At 38.5% G+C, this 18,976-nt stretch overlaps 1 long non-coding RNA gene across 1 annotated transcript in view; it reads right to left on the bottom strand.

The window, feature by feature from the left end:
• Window positions 1-17,638, bottom strand: part of LOC148217208 (uncharacterized) — a 49,053-nt gene extending 31,415 nt beyond the window's left edge. Inside the window, exon 1 of the long non-coding RNA XR_015796481.1 lies at window positions 17,537-17,638. This is a non-coding gene — a long non-coding RNA (uncharacterized LOC148217208). The remainder of the gene's footprint in view (window positions 1-17,536) is intronic.
• Between the last annotated feature and the right edge of the window lie 1,338 nt (window positions 17,639-18,976).

Below are 18,976 nucleotides of genomic sequence, written 5' to 3' on the forward strand. Positions count from 1 at the left end.
TATGAACATAAACTATATTAGGCTTCTAGCAGTATCTTACTCAGGGTCATCTCAACCCTAGTACTGTAATTAAACCTTTAGTACACAATTCAAAGGTGAGACTTTAGCAAGCACAGCTTATGTATAACACAGGCCTTTTGATGGCAATAAAAAAAATGATATGAAAAATATAGTTTGCATAAGGATATGACCTGTAATTTGTCAATGCTGCTGCCTTATGTGCACATTCCCAACTGCTTAGTCCTCACAGAGTTGTAATAAACTTCAACTTTATTACCTGGGTGGAACTTGTTGAGACGAGTCCTTTCCACATTCTGGAAAAATGCTTCGGGGAAGAGTGTGGCAGATTCGCTTCTAAGCATGACTGTAATACTAAATTGAGTTGGCAATGATGATGCAAGAAATGAAGGCTTGGTTCACAGAAGTCTTCTAGCACACCTGCTTCCTGTCTGCACTAGTTGCCACCGTTACATAGGAGGCAATTTTCTTGGCTACTGCCCTCTCTGTGTTCACTAGCCATCCTTAATGAGCCAACCTCATGACATTCTGAGCAAATTGTCATATGCCCTACTAGAGCAGGGGTGAACAGACTTCAGGTTTCAATTCTGTGCTTTCCAAGATGCTACAATCAGCCAGCTACGAAAGACAAACATTTCAAACTAAATAAGAGTATGCCAGACCAGAACTGTATTCCCAGTCCCTTCATAAAGAAGTCTTTTCCATTTCAGCAATATCATTTAGGTAGAAAATATCATTATGTGGTTACTACTGATAAACAATTAGGAGCTAGGAGACCACTGCCAATCTTCCTCAAATCATCCAAATATCTACCAGTAGATTCCAAACTATTTTATATTCACCTACAAAAAACCATAAACAAATACCAGATCTGGACTGTACAAATCTGTACAAGGTTTAGATGGCATTGAAGAGCTAGAGTTTTCTGTATCTCTTTTCTGATGTCCAGCCATAGTCATGAGAGACTTTCTAAACCAAAACAGTGGCATGCTCCAAGTACTTCTTTCTGTATTCTCCCCTAAAAAACAAGGTCTGGTGTTATATTTTTACACATATATTTTATGGTGCGGTCATTACACTAGTTCTATGCAGAGGCCAGTAGGAACTATAAAGAGATGGCTTTCTTTGTAAATAAACTGGCTGAACATTGTGTGATAAAGATGACAGTTCCCCAATTGTTACAGGAAGCTTCACTGTTAGCAAAGCCACATAACTTCTTCAAGCATTCTTCTTATCCATATTACACTTAGGTAGTGCACATTTATTTATTAGACTTCCATCCTGCCTTTCATTCAGGAGCAAAAGACAGCATACACAGCAGTCCCTTTTTTCATTTTTCCTCACAACAACCCTATGAGGTAGGTTGGGCTGAGAGAAAATGACTAGCCAAACTCACCCAGTTAGTTTCTGTGGCTGAGGGGGGACTAGAACCCGGGTCTCCCTCGTGCCAGTTTTGGACCTCAACCTTCTCATTAATTATAAAGTTCTCATTAGAACTTAGGCAGCTAAGAGATCACAGAACCCAAGGAAGTTCTATTAGTGCTGACTGGGACAGGCCCTGGCTTGTTCACTGGGTCTTCAAGAAACCAGAGAAAGTTTTCCACTGAGCTCCTGACATAGTGTCACATGGGCTATTAGGAGGCTGCTATTTAAATTTCCCAGAATCCCCAGGGGCAGTGCTACATCCAGCCCCCTATTTAAACACAGTAATAAATAAAATATAAGTAAGTGCAAATCTGTGATTCCATTGAAATGCATTTGTCCAGACTTCTCCATGTCCAGCTGTGTCTCCATAGACATTAGCAATTCAGTCCTAGAGAAAGATTGTTGGGCTCACATTGGCTACTGCTACAACTGGCTGTTTTGCATTGGGCTAGTTACAGGGGTCATCCTTATCTTTGTACCTGTTGGCAGATACTCTGTAGGGAGCCAGGTTTGGCATACTGTAGGTATGCTACTGAGAAAAGGTTAGCAAATGTTCAGTCAGTGCTGGAGAGTTACTGCCATATGACCCTCAGCTTCTTGCTTGGCCTCCTATTAGTATGACACTCATTTGGAAATATATGTTGGGACAGATATTATTTAACTCTCCCTGGTAGGAAGATATAATGGAACTCTGCGTACAGTTTGAACTGTTTCATTTGGTTGGTCTAATTCTTCACAGTAAAGAGGTTCTTGACATCACTATCAGAAATATCAGTAGCTGGCATTCAAAACCTGATCTTCAACAATAGAACATTCTATGTTGCCCTTGCCTTCACAAGTCCATGGTGGAAACTTACTTGCCTTTCAGGTGCCATGAGCAACAACTCCTACCTTCTGCACAACACATAATTAACCTGTTTCCCTGCGTGGAATCCAGTGCTTTTCTCTATTGAGAGGAGAATAATTACATTCAGGAGCAGCCAAGACATGAATATTTGCATCCTTTGTGTCTGAGACATAGAATTCCACCCCTTTGCACCTGGGTGAATTGCTTTGTCCTTTCATCACCAACTGATGGTTAGGGTGTTTTTTATCGGGTACTTATCTGGAGTCCTGAAATAGGGATACCTTGAGGGAGCTGGGAAAGAATTGTTAACAACAGGTTCTTGCTATGAGAAAGACTGTTTGTAAGAAGTGTTCCCTTGTACCAAGGCTGCCTTTGAAGATGACTCAGAAGTTTCAGCTGGTAGAGAATGCAGCTATTTCAGTCTGTGCTGCTGGGGTTAGGCATGGCAATCACACTGCATCAGTTCTGTACCCACCATACTGGTTGCTAGTGCTTTCTGATCCCAATTCAAAGTGTTGGTTTTGATCTTTAAAAGCCTAAACAATATGGGTCCAGTTTACCAACTGTAATGATATAAACCGGTGCCCTTCATTAAAATAAGTTTCAGTGGCCCTACGTGCTGATCTCTACCAAGATTAGTAAGGTTGATGATAGAACTCCTCCCAAGACAACCATGGCTACCCTATTCCAAACATACCATTAAGAGGGTATTTCAAAAAAAAATTTTTTATCCCTGTGGGTTTTCTGGGGAAAAGATTTATAATATTGCCCATATTTGATATTTAAAATTATACTTGATAATCATTGGCTTAGTTTAGAACAGGTTCAAATGTACATCTGTTATAATTTATTATTTTGGGGGTGTTTAATTGAACAAATAAAATATCAAACCAAAAATTACAAAACAATTACAAAATTAAAAACAAAATTTAAACTAGGGACAATAGCAAATCAAAAAGTAAAAAGAATAGAAACTAATGCATGTATGAACTTACAAAGAAATATAAATATTGTAATTATCCATATTCAATATTTATATCCAGAACTACATTTGAACATTTGAAGGTAATCTATTAGAAATGGAGGGAGAGATCTTACTATAGCTAATAAATGAATCAAATTTGAATAACTTTGTATTTGGAAATAGAGATAAGATTTGAATATCCTTTAGAGTTGTTAAAATTTTTCATTATGTTAATCTTTCAGCCAGAACAATTTCTCATATTTTTAAAATATTCCTGAAATAAATTTTAGCCTTTCTTTTTTCTTTTCTTTTTGATTTAACAAACCTAGCAGCTAACGACAAACTAACAACTCAAACCCATTATTAATAAGCTACGGCCCATGCTGAGCAATGACACTGCATTTTCTCAGGAACTGGGTGAGAGACCCTTACTTGCATAAATACAGGTGCATCTGAATTCCATAGGCAACAAGCAGCAGCGAGCCAGGGATGGAAACCAGACCATGCCAGAAATGCAAATGTCTTCTTTCCCCCTATGTACTCTAACAGCATATCACAGACACAACAATTACACTTCCAAGGTTAGGGGCACCTGCATACGCTCTTCCTCTAATGTTATAGTGACCATATTTTTTTGGAAAAAATAAAGGACAGGCCTGAAAAGGGGGCAAATCTGAAAGAGGTTCATAGGGATAAAGAAAAACTAATTGTTTATGTTTATAGCTTTGCTTTACTGAAAATTCAAGAGCAAAACCAAGAAAAACTTTCCAAAAATGCATATCCTAATAAAAATATCTAAAAAGCATAAAAAGCTATGAAGTTATAAGAAGCAAGTATCAGAAAGGATTTCTGCAATCAGACTGTGCATTTGTATGGTAACATGAACAAAATAAAGGACAGAAATGAGTTTCTGAAAAATAAATAAAGCTAAAGGACGGTTTTCTGAAATAAAGGACTGTCCTTTACAATAAAGGACATATGGTCACTGTATCTAATGTGATATGTGCCATTGTCTGTCAGCAATGCCCCTCTGGATTCTATGTAGAACAAGGAGGCCAAACTTTGCACAAAAGAATTAATGGGCATAGGTTTGCCATCAGGATTCAAACAAGGAGAAAGTAATATCAGAGCATTTTAACCTCCTAGGACACTTTATGGCAGATCTCAAAGTTACCATTTTGGAAAAATGAGACTTTAAACACAGTTAAGCAAGAGATTACTGAACTCACACAAAAAGATTTCAGGCTATCTCAAACGGTCTCAATAAACACAATGGGTTTTTAAAACATTACAACTGATAAAATCTCTCTCACATATATCTGTACCTGCATAACCACCCTGTCTTCCCCCGCTCCCCCCTTGTCCCAATTTAAATCCTACATCCTTTTGACCACTCCATGCATCTGATAAAGTGAGCAGAAACTGTTCAAATGATTTGAATAAGATTTTTTACTCAAAAAGTTGCCAGCAGACTCTTTCTACCACAGATTAACGTGGCTCTCTTCCTACTGCTAGAGCCAGAAGCTGGAATGGCACCTTACAAACTACAGGCAATCTTTAATCAGGGAATTACAGAGCTCACCAAATGATTTAATTTTCACTGAATTCTAGTGAAAAATTGAAACTTTTTTTATGTAGAGTACTAGAAACCAGATAGTTCATGTTAAGAATGAATTCATTAGGCAATTGCTTATGATAAAAATGAATCAGCTTTCTGTGGCCTCCAGCTTACAATACAGAGAGTGACTTCCTTCCTATAGCTGCTAAGTTTTTACTTGTTTTAGGACTGGTGGTTTGCAAGCAGGCCCATACTCTCACTGCAGCAGGATTTTTAACAAGGATATTTAATAATAATTGCAATATAGTTTATGGCACTTATTTTACACCATCAGGAAGAAAAGAAAAATATCATTTGGCTACTTAATTTTTTATTCCTAGCTCTTACAGCTTTGGGAATTGTCCTTGTAGAACATGAAACAAGATGCCAATACCAACATCATTCCTGCCCTTATCTTCTGAACCTGCTATCCTCTTCCTGAAATACTGAAAGCCGCTGTAATCCATAGGTTCCCTGGCCTTTTTGCTGGGTATCACATGTGGAGGATTCTTGCAAATTAGCCATGCCCCGCCCTGTAAGGGGAAACCAACTCTGCTCTAGGTACAGTTAGTTCCAGAGTTGGAGAAGTATATATGGAATGAATCAGTATTTATATGCCACAAGAAGATTGTCACCAAAAGGAAACACCAAAGAAGCATTCTTTCAGAGAATGACAATGGCTTTCCCTCTTTCATCTGGGATCTGGTGGGGGAGATTGTTTGGGTGACTCCTCAACTACACCAGAATGGAAGAGTGGGATAGGTGGTAGGGTTACATCAATCTATTCCCCATGTGAGTCTGGTGGGAGGCGAGGGTTGGAAGAGTAACTAGACCAGCTATGGACAGTAAACTTGCTCTGTTCTCCATCAGGAAAGAGACAAGGGAAATGCGATCCTGTTGTTATTTCTGGATCTCTCTGAAGCTTTTGATACCATTGATCACAGTATCTTGTTGGAATGCTTCAGGAACCTGGGGACTGGAACCACTGTTCTGTGATGTTGCTACTGCTGTCTCTCTGGCCACAACCAGAAGATGATACAGAATAGTGTTTCTTAAAATGTGGTCCTAGGAACCCTGGGATCCCTCAAGTGCCTCTCAGGCATCCCCAAAATCAAAATTATTTGCCAGCCTATGTTGAATACAATATTCAAATCCCATCAAACAATTGTGAGAAGTGGTAGTGGTAGCAAATGCATCAATTTTAATTTTTAATATGGTAAATATTGATAAATATAACCCATACACACAAAGCTCTTTTGGAATCTTCCATCATTTTTAAAAGTGGGAAGGGGTCCTGAGAGAAAAAAGTTTAAGAAACACTAATATAGATGTCTGTTCAGCACTTAGAAACTGTCCTGGAGAGTCTTATAAGGTACATTTTGTCTCCCGTGTTACTTAAAAACTTTATGAAACTACTGTCAAGGATCATTTGCAGGTTTGGAGCTAGCTATCATCAATGTGCTGATGACATGCTATTATTGCATACACAGCAACTTGAAATCACAGCTGCCAGTTCTTTAACTGGTGTTGGCCTTCATTCACATCGAATTCTTCCCGAGAACCTAGGATGTTGTAATGCATCGCAGTTGTGTATGTGCAGATCCAAGCAGTGTGGTCTTTAGTAATTGACAGGTGGAAATTTTGCCAATGCACAGATGTCATAATCTTTCAATTATCCACCTTTCTTCTTTTCAACCACAGTTAAATCTGTTGTGTTATGCACCAAAACTTTATCAGTTTGTATTTGGAAATCCCACGGTATTTTAACCTGCTCATTTTTTATACTTTTTCAACTATTTGGTCCCACCAATTTTTCATTACTGGCAGATGATAATTTTTACAGATATGAATCATTTTGACGACTGTATTATGTTGCTGTTTACAGTCAGTTTGTGAGATCTTCTTGCATGAGCTGAGTATATGATTTCTTCTGCTTCTTTGCACAATCTGCACTTTGAATCATTTGTTGATATTTCAATTTTGGCCTTGATTGCATTCGTTCGAATAGCTTGCTCTTGAGCAGCCAAAATCAAGCTTTCAGTTTCTTTTTTTAATGTTCCAGTTATAAACCATTGCCAGGCTTTATCTTTATCCACTTTCCCCTCAATCTTCTGTAGAAATTGACTGTGTAATGCTTTTCCTTGCCAACATTCTATTTGTGTTTTTATTACATTGTTTTGTTATTCACGTTTTGTTTCCTGTGCATTCAGTAAGTTCCAATTTTTAACTTGCATCAGTGCTTGTTCTTGACTCTCTTTTACATAATCAGCCAATGCATTCTTTTCTTCGGCAGTTTGTTTGACTTGAAGTAAACCTCTGCCTCCATATTATTGTTGGTCGCACAGTCAGCCAGATGTTTAGACTGGATTTGGCATTTTTATGCACCTATTAAGTCCTTCCCAAGGACCTGGGATAGGCAAATGTTGTTAAAGGTAACATTGCAGGATGTAACCTGTTCCAAGTAAAGCTGCCTTTTGCAATTGACTGATGGTGATTTTGTCAATGCCAGTGGTGTTCAAGTGGTACTCCAGATCTTTTGGGATTGCACCCAAGGCACCTATTACTATTGATACTATCTTCGCTTTCTTTTGCTGCAGTCATTCTATTTCTATTTGCAGGTCTTTGTATTTTGTTATTTTCTCCAGTTGTTTTTCTTCTATTCTGCTGTCTCCAGGTATTGCAATGTCCACTATCCAGACTTTTTTGTCTTTCTTACCAACAATTGTTAAGCCTCGGGTGTTGTGTGGCAGGTGCTTCTCTGTTTGAATTCTAAAGTCCCAGAGCACTTCAGCTTCTTCGTTTTCTATTACTTCGTCTGCTTTGTGGTCCCACCAGTTCTTGCTTGCAGGCAAATGGTATTTCTTGCAGATATTCCAATGTGCCTTTGTTGCTACTTTGTCATGCCATTGTTTGTAGCCCGTCTTTGTGATCTTCTTGCAGTAGCTGACTAGGTGGTCCACTGTTTCTTCAGCTTCTTTGCAGAGGTGGCATTTGCTATCTGTTGCTGTCTTCTTAATTATTATTGTTGGTCGCAGTCAGCCAGATTTTATCCACCTATCAAGTCCTTCCCAAGGACCTGGGATAGGCAGATGTTGTTGTCTGATGATGCTAAAGGTATCATCACAGGATGTAAGCTGTTCCATTATTATTGTTGTTATTCCTGCTTTTTATATATAACAATGCGGGGCACTGCTTATGTTCTTATATACCTATGGGCATCCTGGTCAATCCCAATATTGCTGCTATAGGAGCTGCAGTGGCTACTGGCCTGTTTCCAAGTGCAGTTCAAGGTGCTGGGTATCACTGTGTGCCCTGTGTGCCCTAGGCCTGTGTATCTTTGGGACTGCCAATTCCAGGTAAATACTATTAAAATAGAAGAGTGCTACTGTAAATGGTATTCTTACTTTCTGATAGGTGGTGGCATGGAGGTAAGCCTTCTCTCTGGGGGCTCTCCTCTCTGGAACAGCTCCCCACCTCCCGAGGCAAGAATGGCTCCTACTCTAATAATCCTTTAGTCTTGTCAAGACTTGTTTTTTCTAGAAGGTCTTTGATTAGTTTCAGTAGGGCTGTTGCTGGAACGCAGGATGTAGTTGTTAGCTGATCATTGTTTACGACTTATTGTATTATTCTTGTTGTTACTTGTTTCTTATATTACCTGTATCTATGAGCTGTACATCACTTAGAGTCCACTGGATTGAAATAGGATAAACAAAGTCACACATCTCTGGGGGGAAGTAAAAAAATAAAGATGGCAGTTATGATGGAAGCCATGCCCCTTTTTAAAAAGGTATTGCACGCATGACATATGTAAAAAAGGGACAGGGCTTCAGTCGCATGGCTACAGCTACCATCTTGACTTTTTTGACCCCTTGGATGCCCTGTAAGGAATCCCTTGGAAGCCACTTTGAGAGGCATCCCCCACCTCTAAAGGCACAGCAGTTGTGCTAGGTCATTGTGCCTCACTTCTGAGGCATCCTCTAGCAGCCCCATAGCTAGAGGAGACTTCTGTGCTTGCACAGAAACTTTTCTCAGCACTTCCAGTCAGTCACCAGAAGTACTGGAAAATGCTGGAACATGTGCCAGGCAGGCAGAGAACCCTCTTTCAACTAATGGAACTGCCAGATGAGGCTTCAAGGGGGTGCCAGATGCATCACTGAGACAAATTGCAGCTCTCTTGCCTACCTTAAAAACCCATCCGTTGCTTTCTTGTGGGTTATGAGTATTACCATCTGGAACTGCTTTATTTAAAGCTGGATTCTTTAGAAGGATGCTTTACTTTTTCTCATGTGCATCATTTAAATGCTGACGTTTTCACCAGCCCTGCGATTTGCTGTCTTTCAACGGGAGATCTCGGAGTTTGAACTTGGGCCCTGTTTCACGCAAAGCAAGTGTTCCTGAACTTCCTGCAAAGCTTCTACTTATAGCATGTACTGGCTTGTAATGCAAACCACCACTCACTACTGAAAGTGCTTTTAGCTAATTCTTGATGCTGGATGTCTGTGGCTTAGATTTTAGTTTTGCCTATGATAAATTATTTTTTCACAGTATTGTAGCAGATGCCACATGACTCAGGGAAAATATATGGATGTACTAAGGACAGGAGTAAGTACCATTGTGGATGCACAGTCATATCCTGTTTAAATACATCAGTGTTCCTCAAGCTTGGCAACTTTAAGATGTGTGGACTTCAACTCCCAGAATTCCCCAGCCAGCATGCTGGCTGGGGAATTCTGGGAGTTGAAGTCTACACAGCTTAAAGTTGCCAAGCTTGAGGAACACTGAAATAGATCAGCAAACATTGAAAGTGAACTGAGCTAGAAAACAAGTTCCACCTGTTTCAAGGAGAAGCACGCTATGCAGCCTGCTAATTGGCTGGATCCTGTTTCTCCCTCATTCAGAATTTCAAAGTCTTTAAAAATTCCTTTTAAATATTCCAGATTTCTTTGTAGATGAGGGAGTGCTGAATAGACATTGGAATAGATAAATATGCCGAATGCCTGGGAAAAAAGATCCCAAACGTTCAGAAAGCATTGTGTAATGGTAGTGGTGAAGCAATTTCAGTTTATTAGATGTTCTTGCATCACTTCCATAATTTCCCAACGTACAGGAAGCTGACTTTTCCCCCCTCACAGACAGTGAAAAGCAACCTGAGAGCAGATTAAAGGCCTCTTCATCAAATTGCTCAAACATCAAAAGAATCATCAGTGGGTTATGATAGCTCTTTGAGCAGTGCATTATTGCTATACTTTGAAATCTCAGAACTTTAGAGGAAACATGGGATGTGACAGGCTCTAATCGTAAGTACCCAGATAGTTCAAGGCACATGTAATTGTGGAACTCAGTTAAACTTCCAAGTACACATACATAGGATAAAACTGCACAGAATAAACTATGTTACTTGTTCTGATGTAATTTTACAGAATGTTTAAAAAAGCTTTCCCCAATTTGGTGCTCCCTAGGTATCTGGGATAACAGCTGTCATTAACTGATTTTCAAATTATTCAATAGCAACAGTAACAAAATTACTTTTTACACTTACGTTAGTCTTTACAATGAAAAACATTTGGGATGACCAAGAATTGGGATTTATATGAAAGGACTGTGAGCTCACTTTATTTCTGATAAATTTTAGAGTCTGGATTTGCTAAGACACTCGGTTTAATTCTATGTATAAGCCACTTGGATTTGGGTACAAATTACAGAAAAATTTGCAAGTTAATTCAGCTGAATGTATTTCCAGCCTTTTACGTGCTTTCTAGACAGCCAACTTGCTGTAGTGGTGAAGGCACCATGCTACAAATTGGGAGACCATGAGTTCTAGTCCCACCTTAGGCACAAAAGCAGCTGGGTGATTCTAGGCCAGTCACTCTCTCTCAGCCCTGGGAAGCAGGCAATGGCAAACCACTTCTGAAATCTTGCCAAGAAAACTGCAGGGACTTGTCCAGGCAGCTGCCAGGAGTCAACACTAACCTGAAGTCACAACTACAGTACCATACATATTTTCTAGGAATATGGCCTATAGTTCTGGTTGACAGATCTAGTTAAAAATCAAAGCATAAATGACAAGCTTAAAGTCTGCTTGTACTTGATGGGAATATGTAGTCTTTAACAGGACTTGGAAAACATCACAAGATGGCATTTTTGGGGTTTGGAGCTGTGTAATTTGTTGCTAATAAGATTAAAGCACTATCCAAGAGGTGCCCATTAAATCGGGGGCAAACTATGTTTCAAATAGCATTTACAATTGCTTATAACCCTGAGGCTGAATTTGCACATTGTAGTTAGCCAAACTATGGGCATGAAGAAGTGATTTCTTTGGAAAGCGAGGGTTTGATTTAACATAATGTATGCAAACCTAGATATTTTAATTTGAAAAACAGGTTGTAAAGTTGGCACATTGGTTAAATCCAGCTACCTGTGATTTATTGAACAAACCATGTTAAATAAATGCCTTAATACATTGTTGCAAACCCAGTCAATGTCAGGAAGTGGAGGGAGTAGAAAAACATATTTCTTTAGCAACAAATATTTCAATTTGAATACTGGGAAAAATAGGATAACTGTTATAGAGTACATAGCATCAGTAGGAGTCTGGTAGCACCTTTTTTGACTAAAAACTTATTGAAGTCATAAGCTTTCATGAACTATATCACACTTCAGCAGCATGGAGTGGTTAAACTGATGTAAGGATTTGAAAAGGATTGGGAGGAAAAAGGGTGGTTATACAGATGTAAGTTATATGTGAGACAGATTATAAGTACCTCATCAATTAGCAATTGCAATGTGTTAAAAATGGATGTTTGTTAAGCCCTTCTGAGATAGCCTGAAACTTTTTGATGCATGTGAGTTTGGCAGTCTGTTATTCTTTAATGCTGGGGTAGTTACACAGTTCTAAAATGGCAACTTTGAAATCTATTATGAAAAATTAAAATGCTCTGATATTACTTGTTTTGAGTCCTGATGTCAAACGGATGTCCATTAACTCTTTTGAACAAAGTTTGGCCTGTCTGTGCTACATAGAACCCAGAGGGGCATTGTTGGCTGATGACGGCATATGTCACATTGGAGGAAAAGCACGGGAAAGTGCCTCTAATCTTGTGTGTGTGATTCTTTGGGCCTGTTGATGTAAACGTGGGGAGAAAGTAGACATCTAGATTTCTTGCAGGATCTAGTTACCATGTTCCAAATTTCATCAACAAGCCTCATGTAAGGAAGGAGACTTGAGAAAGCATTTCAGGTCAGCCATGAAGCCACTGGCATACTGGGGAACCATGTGTGTGCCTATGGCTATGCCACTGATTTGCAGGTGCATGTCACTGCCAAAGGTAGAATAGTTATGGGTGAGTGCATGATACACAGTCAAGTGGCAAGGTGAGTTGTATTGCCATCAGTGATGATGATCGTAATGGCTTGAAGTCCATGTTTGTAGGTATATTGGTATATAGTGCCTCAACATCCATTGTTGCTAAAATGGTATTAAGGAGGTTGCCAATGATTTTGGTATTCTTAAAAGTCTTGGTGCTCTTATGTAACTGAGAGTGCTGGTGGCATAAGGTCTGAGTAAAAAGTACATGAAACCTGATATTCCAGTTGTAATGTTTCTAATGCTTGAGACAATGGGACAGCCTGGATTGCCTGGTTTGTGTTTTTTGGGAAATAGATGAAAGATGCCTGGTTGGGGCTCCTGGGGTTTTGATATGGTCTTGTATGTCTTTGGGGAATTATTTTGTTAGATTGTGTGGTTATTTCTGATACATTGCTGTGGGATAGAAGCTGGTAGATGTAGTATTGGAGAGGTGCTTCTCAGCTCGACATAATCCACCTTATTCATAATGACAATTGCCCCTCCCTTCTCAGCTTGATTATGATGTTGTTTTTGAGGCCTTAGATGACATCTTGTTCTGCACTGCTGAGACTGTTGCATAAGAGGAGGGTTTTTTTGTTTTTTGTTTTTAATGATTGTGGCATGAGCTTGTTAGCAAAAGCATTCAATGTAGAAATCTAATTCAGTGTTACATCCATCTGGAAGCATTCATGCAGTATTCTTTTAATGCAAATAGGATTTGGTGTGATCTGTAGTTGTATGATATCCCAGGAAGTATTGGGTTGATGATTCTATACCCATGTCTTGTTTCTTCTCTTGAAACTAATCAAGTCTTAAGTGGCAAAAAAAAAAAAAAAAGATTCAAGGTCTCAAAGAGTTATACATTTTATATACATACTCTGTTTCCTCTGAATTTATCCTTGCTGAGTATATGACTGAAATTCATTTTTTGAGCTCACCAATATTAAGGCTATATCATGATTAAAGCCTTTGTAAATTATCAAAAGCAAATTAACATATTTATTGGCTTATATTTGTTTTTCATTGTATTATAAAAGGAAATTACATTTATTATCAGATTTTTATTCCACCTTTATTTTTGGTCAGCCCAAAGCAGCATACATATCTAATGCTCCCACCTCCTATCTTGCCCACAACAAGAACCTGTAAGATGGGTTGGGCTGAGAGAGAATGACTGGCCAAAAGTCACCCAAGCTGCCTTTCATGCCTAAGGGAGGACTAGAAAGCATGGTCTTCTGATTTCTAGTTCAGCATGATTAATTAAATACTTTTCGTTAATGATATATTACCTTTCAATTTGCTGGGGATGACCCTAAATTCCCTTGCAAAGGGAGATGTTCAGGTGAAGCACCCCAGAATGGAGCCCTTGGGTGAGTACCAGTACCCAATATATAATACATAAGAATTTATAGGTTAATCATACTAAGTCTATGTGACTTTAAACCATGCTTCTTACTTACAATCACTGTTGTAAGACATGATTACCCATATAACACATGCAGATTTTGTGATGGCCATTCACTGTTTGTGCTTGAGATGTAAATTTGTAAGTTGCTCAGAGTCAGTCATGACTGAAGTGGCAAATACTGTAAGCCTAATAAATAAATAAATGAATACAATCTTTGGCTGGGAATGCTTAGAATGAGACTGTCTTTAAAATGACACTTGGAAGCATTTATCTTTTCCATCTTGTGATGTAGATAGAAGCCATAATATTTCTAGTCTCTCTTTAGTCTAGTACTTTATATGCCTTGGCTGAGTTCACAAATCACATTAAGCCATAACGTAAACCATGGTCCATAAAGCCTAATAGGGGTTCACACACTACATTAAACCAAAACTATAGTACTCACATTATGGAGCAATGATAAGATATAAAACCAATCTTCATTAACAATTTTATAGGTGCATAGTTTGCACTCTAATTCTCTGATACCTAACATGTGACTGCTCTGGAGAAACAGAGCTGCTATATGGGATCAATGAGCTTACTCGTGGAAAAGAGACAAAGGGCCTTTTCCCACTACCAAGTTATAGTTATATCAACCCTTCCTTGAGTTGGCCAAAAACTATACTGGCATGAGATTTGTTGTCCCCACTGCCAATCCCTAGCCTATCTACATTTCCTTGGTTCCTAGTCACTACACTCAACTGATTTCTCTCCAAGGTAATGGATATCAAAGCCTAACAAATTCTTAAACACCTTCAGGGCTGCTCTTGGACATGTCAGAAAAAGGAAGAAAACACTCTTCCAGTGAGTATTATGACAAATTAGACATCCCTGAAGGAGCAGGGATGGCATTGTGGCAGATATCAATGACCAGACAGCAAATTCTGGCAGGTGAAGTCTCTCTGGAAAAAGGAGAGATCATGAGATCGCCCACCTGCACTCCAAACAGCTGCTCCTTGTAAGTAGACTGCAAGAACTGAGGTTTTTGTGGTTGACTTGTGAGTCAAGCAGCTGGGAGTCAAGGGACTTCAATCAAGCTCACACCGTAATACAACCTATATGTACATAAGGTTCACCAAACCTCATTTCTTAATCACTTCCAAAAATTGCTTTTTAACTACTTTTCAACTATTAGGAACCTTTGGAGCAACAGGTTTTATAGCACCAGGTGAGTTTCCTTCAATCCTTAGTGAAAGAAGCTTTAAATACAAATTTAAGAACTTTAAAAATTCCCATTTTTTAAAATAAACAGCAAAAGGATGATTAGAACATTGATTTTGGAAAGTTACAGACTAAAGGTCCAGATGTATTTTGAAGTAAGATTTGGAAATTAATTATAAGAATCCTTCCCATGGGAACATGCTGTTGTTTTGAATTCTTAAAAAAAAAAAAAAAAAGATGGGACTTTGAAGGTTGGACACTATAGGGAACCAGAAGGAACTAAAGATTACAATTAAAGGAGAACACTTAACTTTAACTTACTAATACAAAATGGAGCAAAATACTTTAACATTGGATGTATTGAAGGATATTTGTGAACAATGGACCCAGAAGTTAATTTTAAGAGTGTCTGTGGACTTCCGATGGCGGGCAAGGTGGTTTGATCATCTTCAAGATCACAGAGACGGCATCTCAGCTGTTTAGCACTCAGTGGGTACCACAGGACGCTTTAACTTCCTCCAGCTAAAGGAGGAAGCTCAAAATCAATCTATTTGATGTCCGGATGGCTGTTCCTCATGAGTAAAATGTGAGAGGCTCACAAGTGGAGCGGCTGGGAGGCGAGGATTACTTCTCTGTTTGTGGCTGAGGTGCAGCCTGTATAAGAGTATTGGAACCAGCCAACCCCCATTTCTATAGCACTTTTGGATTATATCTATTCTTCAGTTTAAGAGAGACTTCTTTTTACAACAGGTAAGTATTTCTCTTGGTATTTTCCTCATTTGCGGGGGGGGGACTATACATTTTGGGAAGATCTGGAGATTTAAAGTAATTAAATTTTTGAAACCTTTGCAAAAAGCAGGATAATTAAAGTGGTATAAGAAAGTTAACAATGGAGTAAGGGGAAGATTTTATTTTTATTTTTCATGCATCTGTATTGTTAAAACTATAACTGCTTTAACAGGACTCTGTTCTTTGTGGGAATGCTTTTTGTTTTCTTGTAATTGACTTGACAATTGGCTGAGATCATATATCAAAAATACACAGTAATCAGTCTAGCCTATTTTTAGCGGAGCCTATTTTTAACATAACTGCAGCGAGACTTTTATATGCTCAAAGGTGGAAAGATTCAATATTACCTATGATAGAAGAATGTATTATAAAGTTAATGGAGCTAGCTGAGATGGTGAAATTGGCAGCTTTGATTAGAGAAAAGACATTGGCTAATCTTAATGCTAATTGAAAGCCACTTTTGGACTTTTGCAGGAAACAGAAAAAAATGAAATTATGATATATGGATTTGATGATTAATAAAATTAATAATTATAGAAAAATGGATGTTAAGAGTTTAATGTGTGTTTTACATATATCTGCTGTAAAAGAAGTTGGAAGTCATTCTTTTTTTGTATTTCTGCTTTTTCTTTTTCTGCACTTTTTCTTTCTTTTTTCTTCTATACTCTTTCTTGATTATTAGTTGTTTGTTTTTATCTTATCTTTTAAAATTTAATAAAGTTATTATAAAAAAATTAAGAGTGTCTGCCATTAGAGAGAGACTGTGTCTAAAAGATGTTATAGAAGAGGAACAAGTTTTACCGGACAAGACTGAGACTGATTTGAAAGTGGATTTAAAAATGACAGGCTACAAGAATGATATGGAAAAAGATGCTACACTGGATATTCAAATGAAACCAGCTGATGTCTTAATAATTAAAAGGGATATGCAGATAACAAACCAAAAGAGTGACCTGGATAATTTTCCTACATTGGATTTACAAAAGAGCCTTGAAGGATTTTGTGAGAAGGGACAAAGAAAAAATGAAATCAAGTTCTAGGATATTATTTGTCTTAGAGATCAAGATTGTTAAAAATAAAAGGAATATAAAGTTGGTTTAGTTGATCAAGGTTAAAATAGATGTTATCTCTGGTACCCTTAATGAACTTTTGCTGACCAGGACTGAATGATGAGACTTTAAGGATTTGTTTATAGATAAGAGGTACTGTATGGGAAGAAGAGATCATTTGTTGTATTTTAAGAGAAGGTGGTAAGTTGCTAAAATTGTTTATACTTGTGATGAAGGGGGAAATAATTTCTTTATGTCTTTTTCTTTACTATATTCTTATTTTTTCTTTTCTATTTTTTTTCTTTTCTGCACTTTCTATTTTTTTCCTTCTATTCTTTTCTTTTAGTTTGCATCTTTATCTTTTTAATTATAATGTTTAATAAAATTACTATTTAAAAAAAAGGAAGAAAAGACTACTTAACTCCAAAACATCCAAGGACCACTTAAGGCAGTTCATTCTTGGGTTGGGAAGAAGATGAAGGCAATGTCACAGGCACATGGGAGAAGAAAAATGTTGCCAGGGCATATCTGTGCCATGGTAAGTGCAAGCAGGAAAAGCTTTGTGCTTTCACAAATAGGAGAAGCAACAATCATCTTGTTTCTAAATACACAGAATAAACAGGCACCAATGATACCTACCATTAGTAAACACATTCAGCCTACCATCACCGTTCTGTGATTGATTTTGAACTACAGGCCTCATAGCTATAGCCTAACTTTTGGATTTCTTGGTTCTTTCCCATTCCAGCCTTGGGAAGTTTTGGGGATGAAGATGTGCCATTTTGATTTGTCCTAACAAAGGCTACAGGGATAAAGTAGCATTTCAATTTGCCACAGGAAGTCCATGCCCCTTTTTATCTTCCAGACAGATTGTATCAGAACCCTCCTTACCTGCTGTGCACTCTGTTGATTAAAAAGGCCAAGGGTTGAACTTCCTCTGCTTCAGGGTGTTGCCACATCATTCCTTTGTCATTTTAATGTGCAAACTTGCTTTAAGATATCAGGCATTCAAGCAAGTGCAGGCAAATGCTAAAAACTCTGGTAAGTGCCAATTCCTTTACATAATCATGTGCCTAGTCATGTGCCCTGAATATATTACAAACTTTGCGGAGCAAAATATATTGGCAGAAACTATTAAGGAAGATTTTCAAATGGTTTTAAAGCATCCAAAAGTTTATTTAAATGTTATGTTCTAGAATTATGTTTATCTTTCCATCTCTCAATTCAACCTCTACTTCTCTAGAGTGTTTGTGTCTTGAAAATTTATTTGGCAAATGAGATTCTCTGTCATGTTTCCTTTTCTCTTACTCCATTTATTCTATTTGACTACTTAGTTTTGAGTCTTTCTCCACAGCTCAATGAACATGCTGTCATCATCCTTTAGCTAGCAGAAAACTGTACGGCATAAAATTTGGTGTCCCCACTGGAAATCCCCTTTCTGCCTTTATAGCCTTTATTCAGGCTGGGGTCCTAATTTCAGGTGTGCAGGGCATCTTGAGCAAACCCATTGGTTCAGCCCTCTGACTTTGTTTGCCCTCCTCTTTCTGGACATCACCAGCTGACAAGAAACCAGTGATATGGTTGGCAAATGGTTTTGACAGATGGCTAGACCTGCAGTTATGCAATTTATCAGAACTGAATCCCGGGTTTACCTACACAAATTTATGGTGGGCTTGTTCACACTGGGTGTGAATTTTGACAGATGGCTAAATGGTGCTCTCCTTTTATCTGTGCAAGCCTGGTGAGCTTGACTGATGATCAAGCTCACGAGGCTTGCATAGATAAAAGGGGAGCACCATTTAGCCATCTGTCAAAATTCACATCTTGCACAGGTATGGAGTTTTCAAGGAGTGCTAATCCCATGCAGGTGCCACTGAGTTTGAGAGCTAAGCTCTCCTGTTTTAGCTAACAGCCGTGGTGGTGGTGGTGAATAAAGCAAAAGAGCCCTGATCCCAGTGCAGGTTCAGCATTCCTTGAAAACTTCATTTCTCTGTAAGGCTGCTGATCGTTCAGTCACTTTACATGGCAGGTACTCAGCCCATGGATCAGCTGATTTTTCCAATTGCTCTTTCAAGTCAAGTACTACCCAAAGCCCACCAGATAGCTGATCTGCTGACTCCAGGAGGTGGAGGGTACAGCTGAAAAGCCCAGATTGAAAGAGCCAGAGTCCAGAACAACCTTAAAGCCCTAGAAGAGAATATCCAGGGTCTGGAGGAGAGGGGGGTAACCTGCCACACTGAAGAAGTAAACAGGCACCAGGCCAAACCATTCCATCTGGTCAGCTGATTGTGCCACTACCAGTATGGGTAGCAAACTGCAGCAAATTGTACA

Source organism: Python bivittatus, unplaced genomic scaffold (assembly GCF_059951505.1).
Source record: "Python bivittatus isolate LINGU-HERP-01145 unplaced genomic scaffold, Pbiv_v1 ctg000000_np1212, whole genome shotgun sequence".
Taxonomy (NCBI): Eukaryota; Metazoa; Chordata; class Lepidosauria; order Squamata; family Pythonidae; genus Python; species Python bivittatus.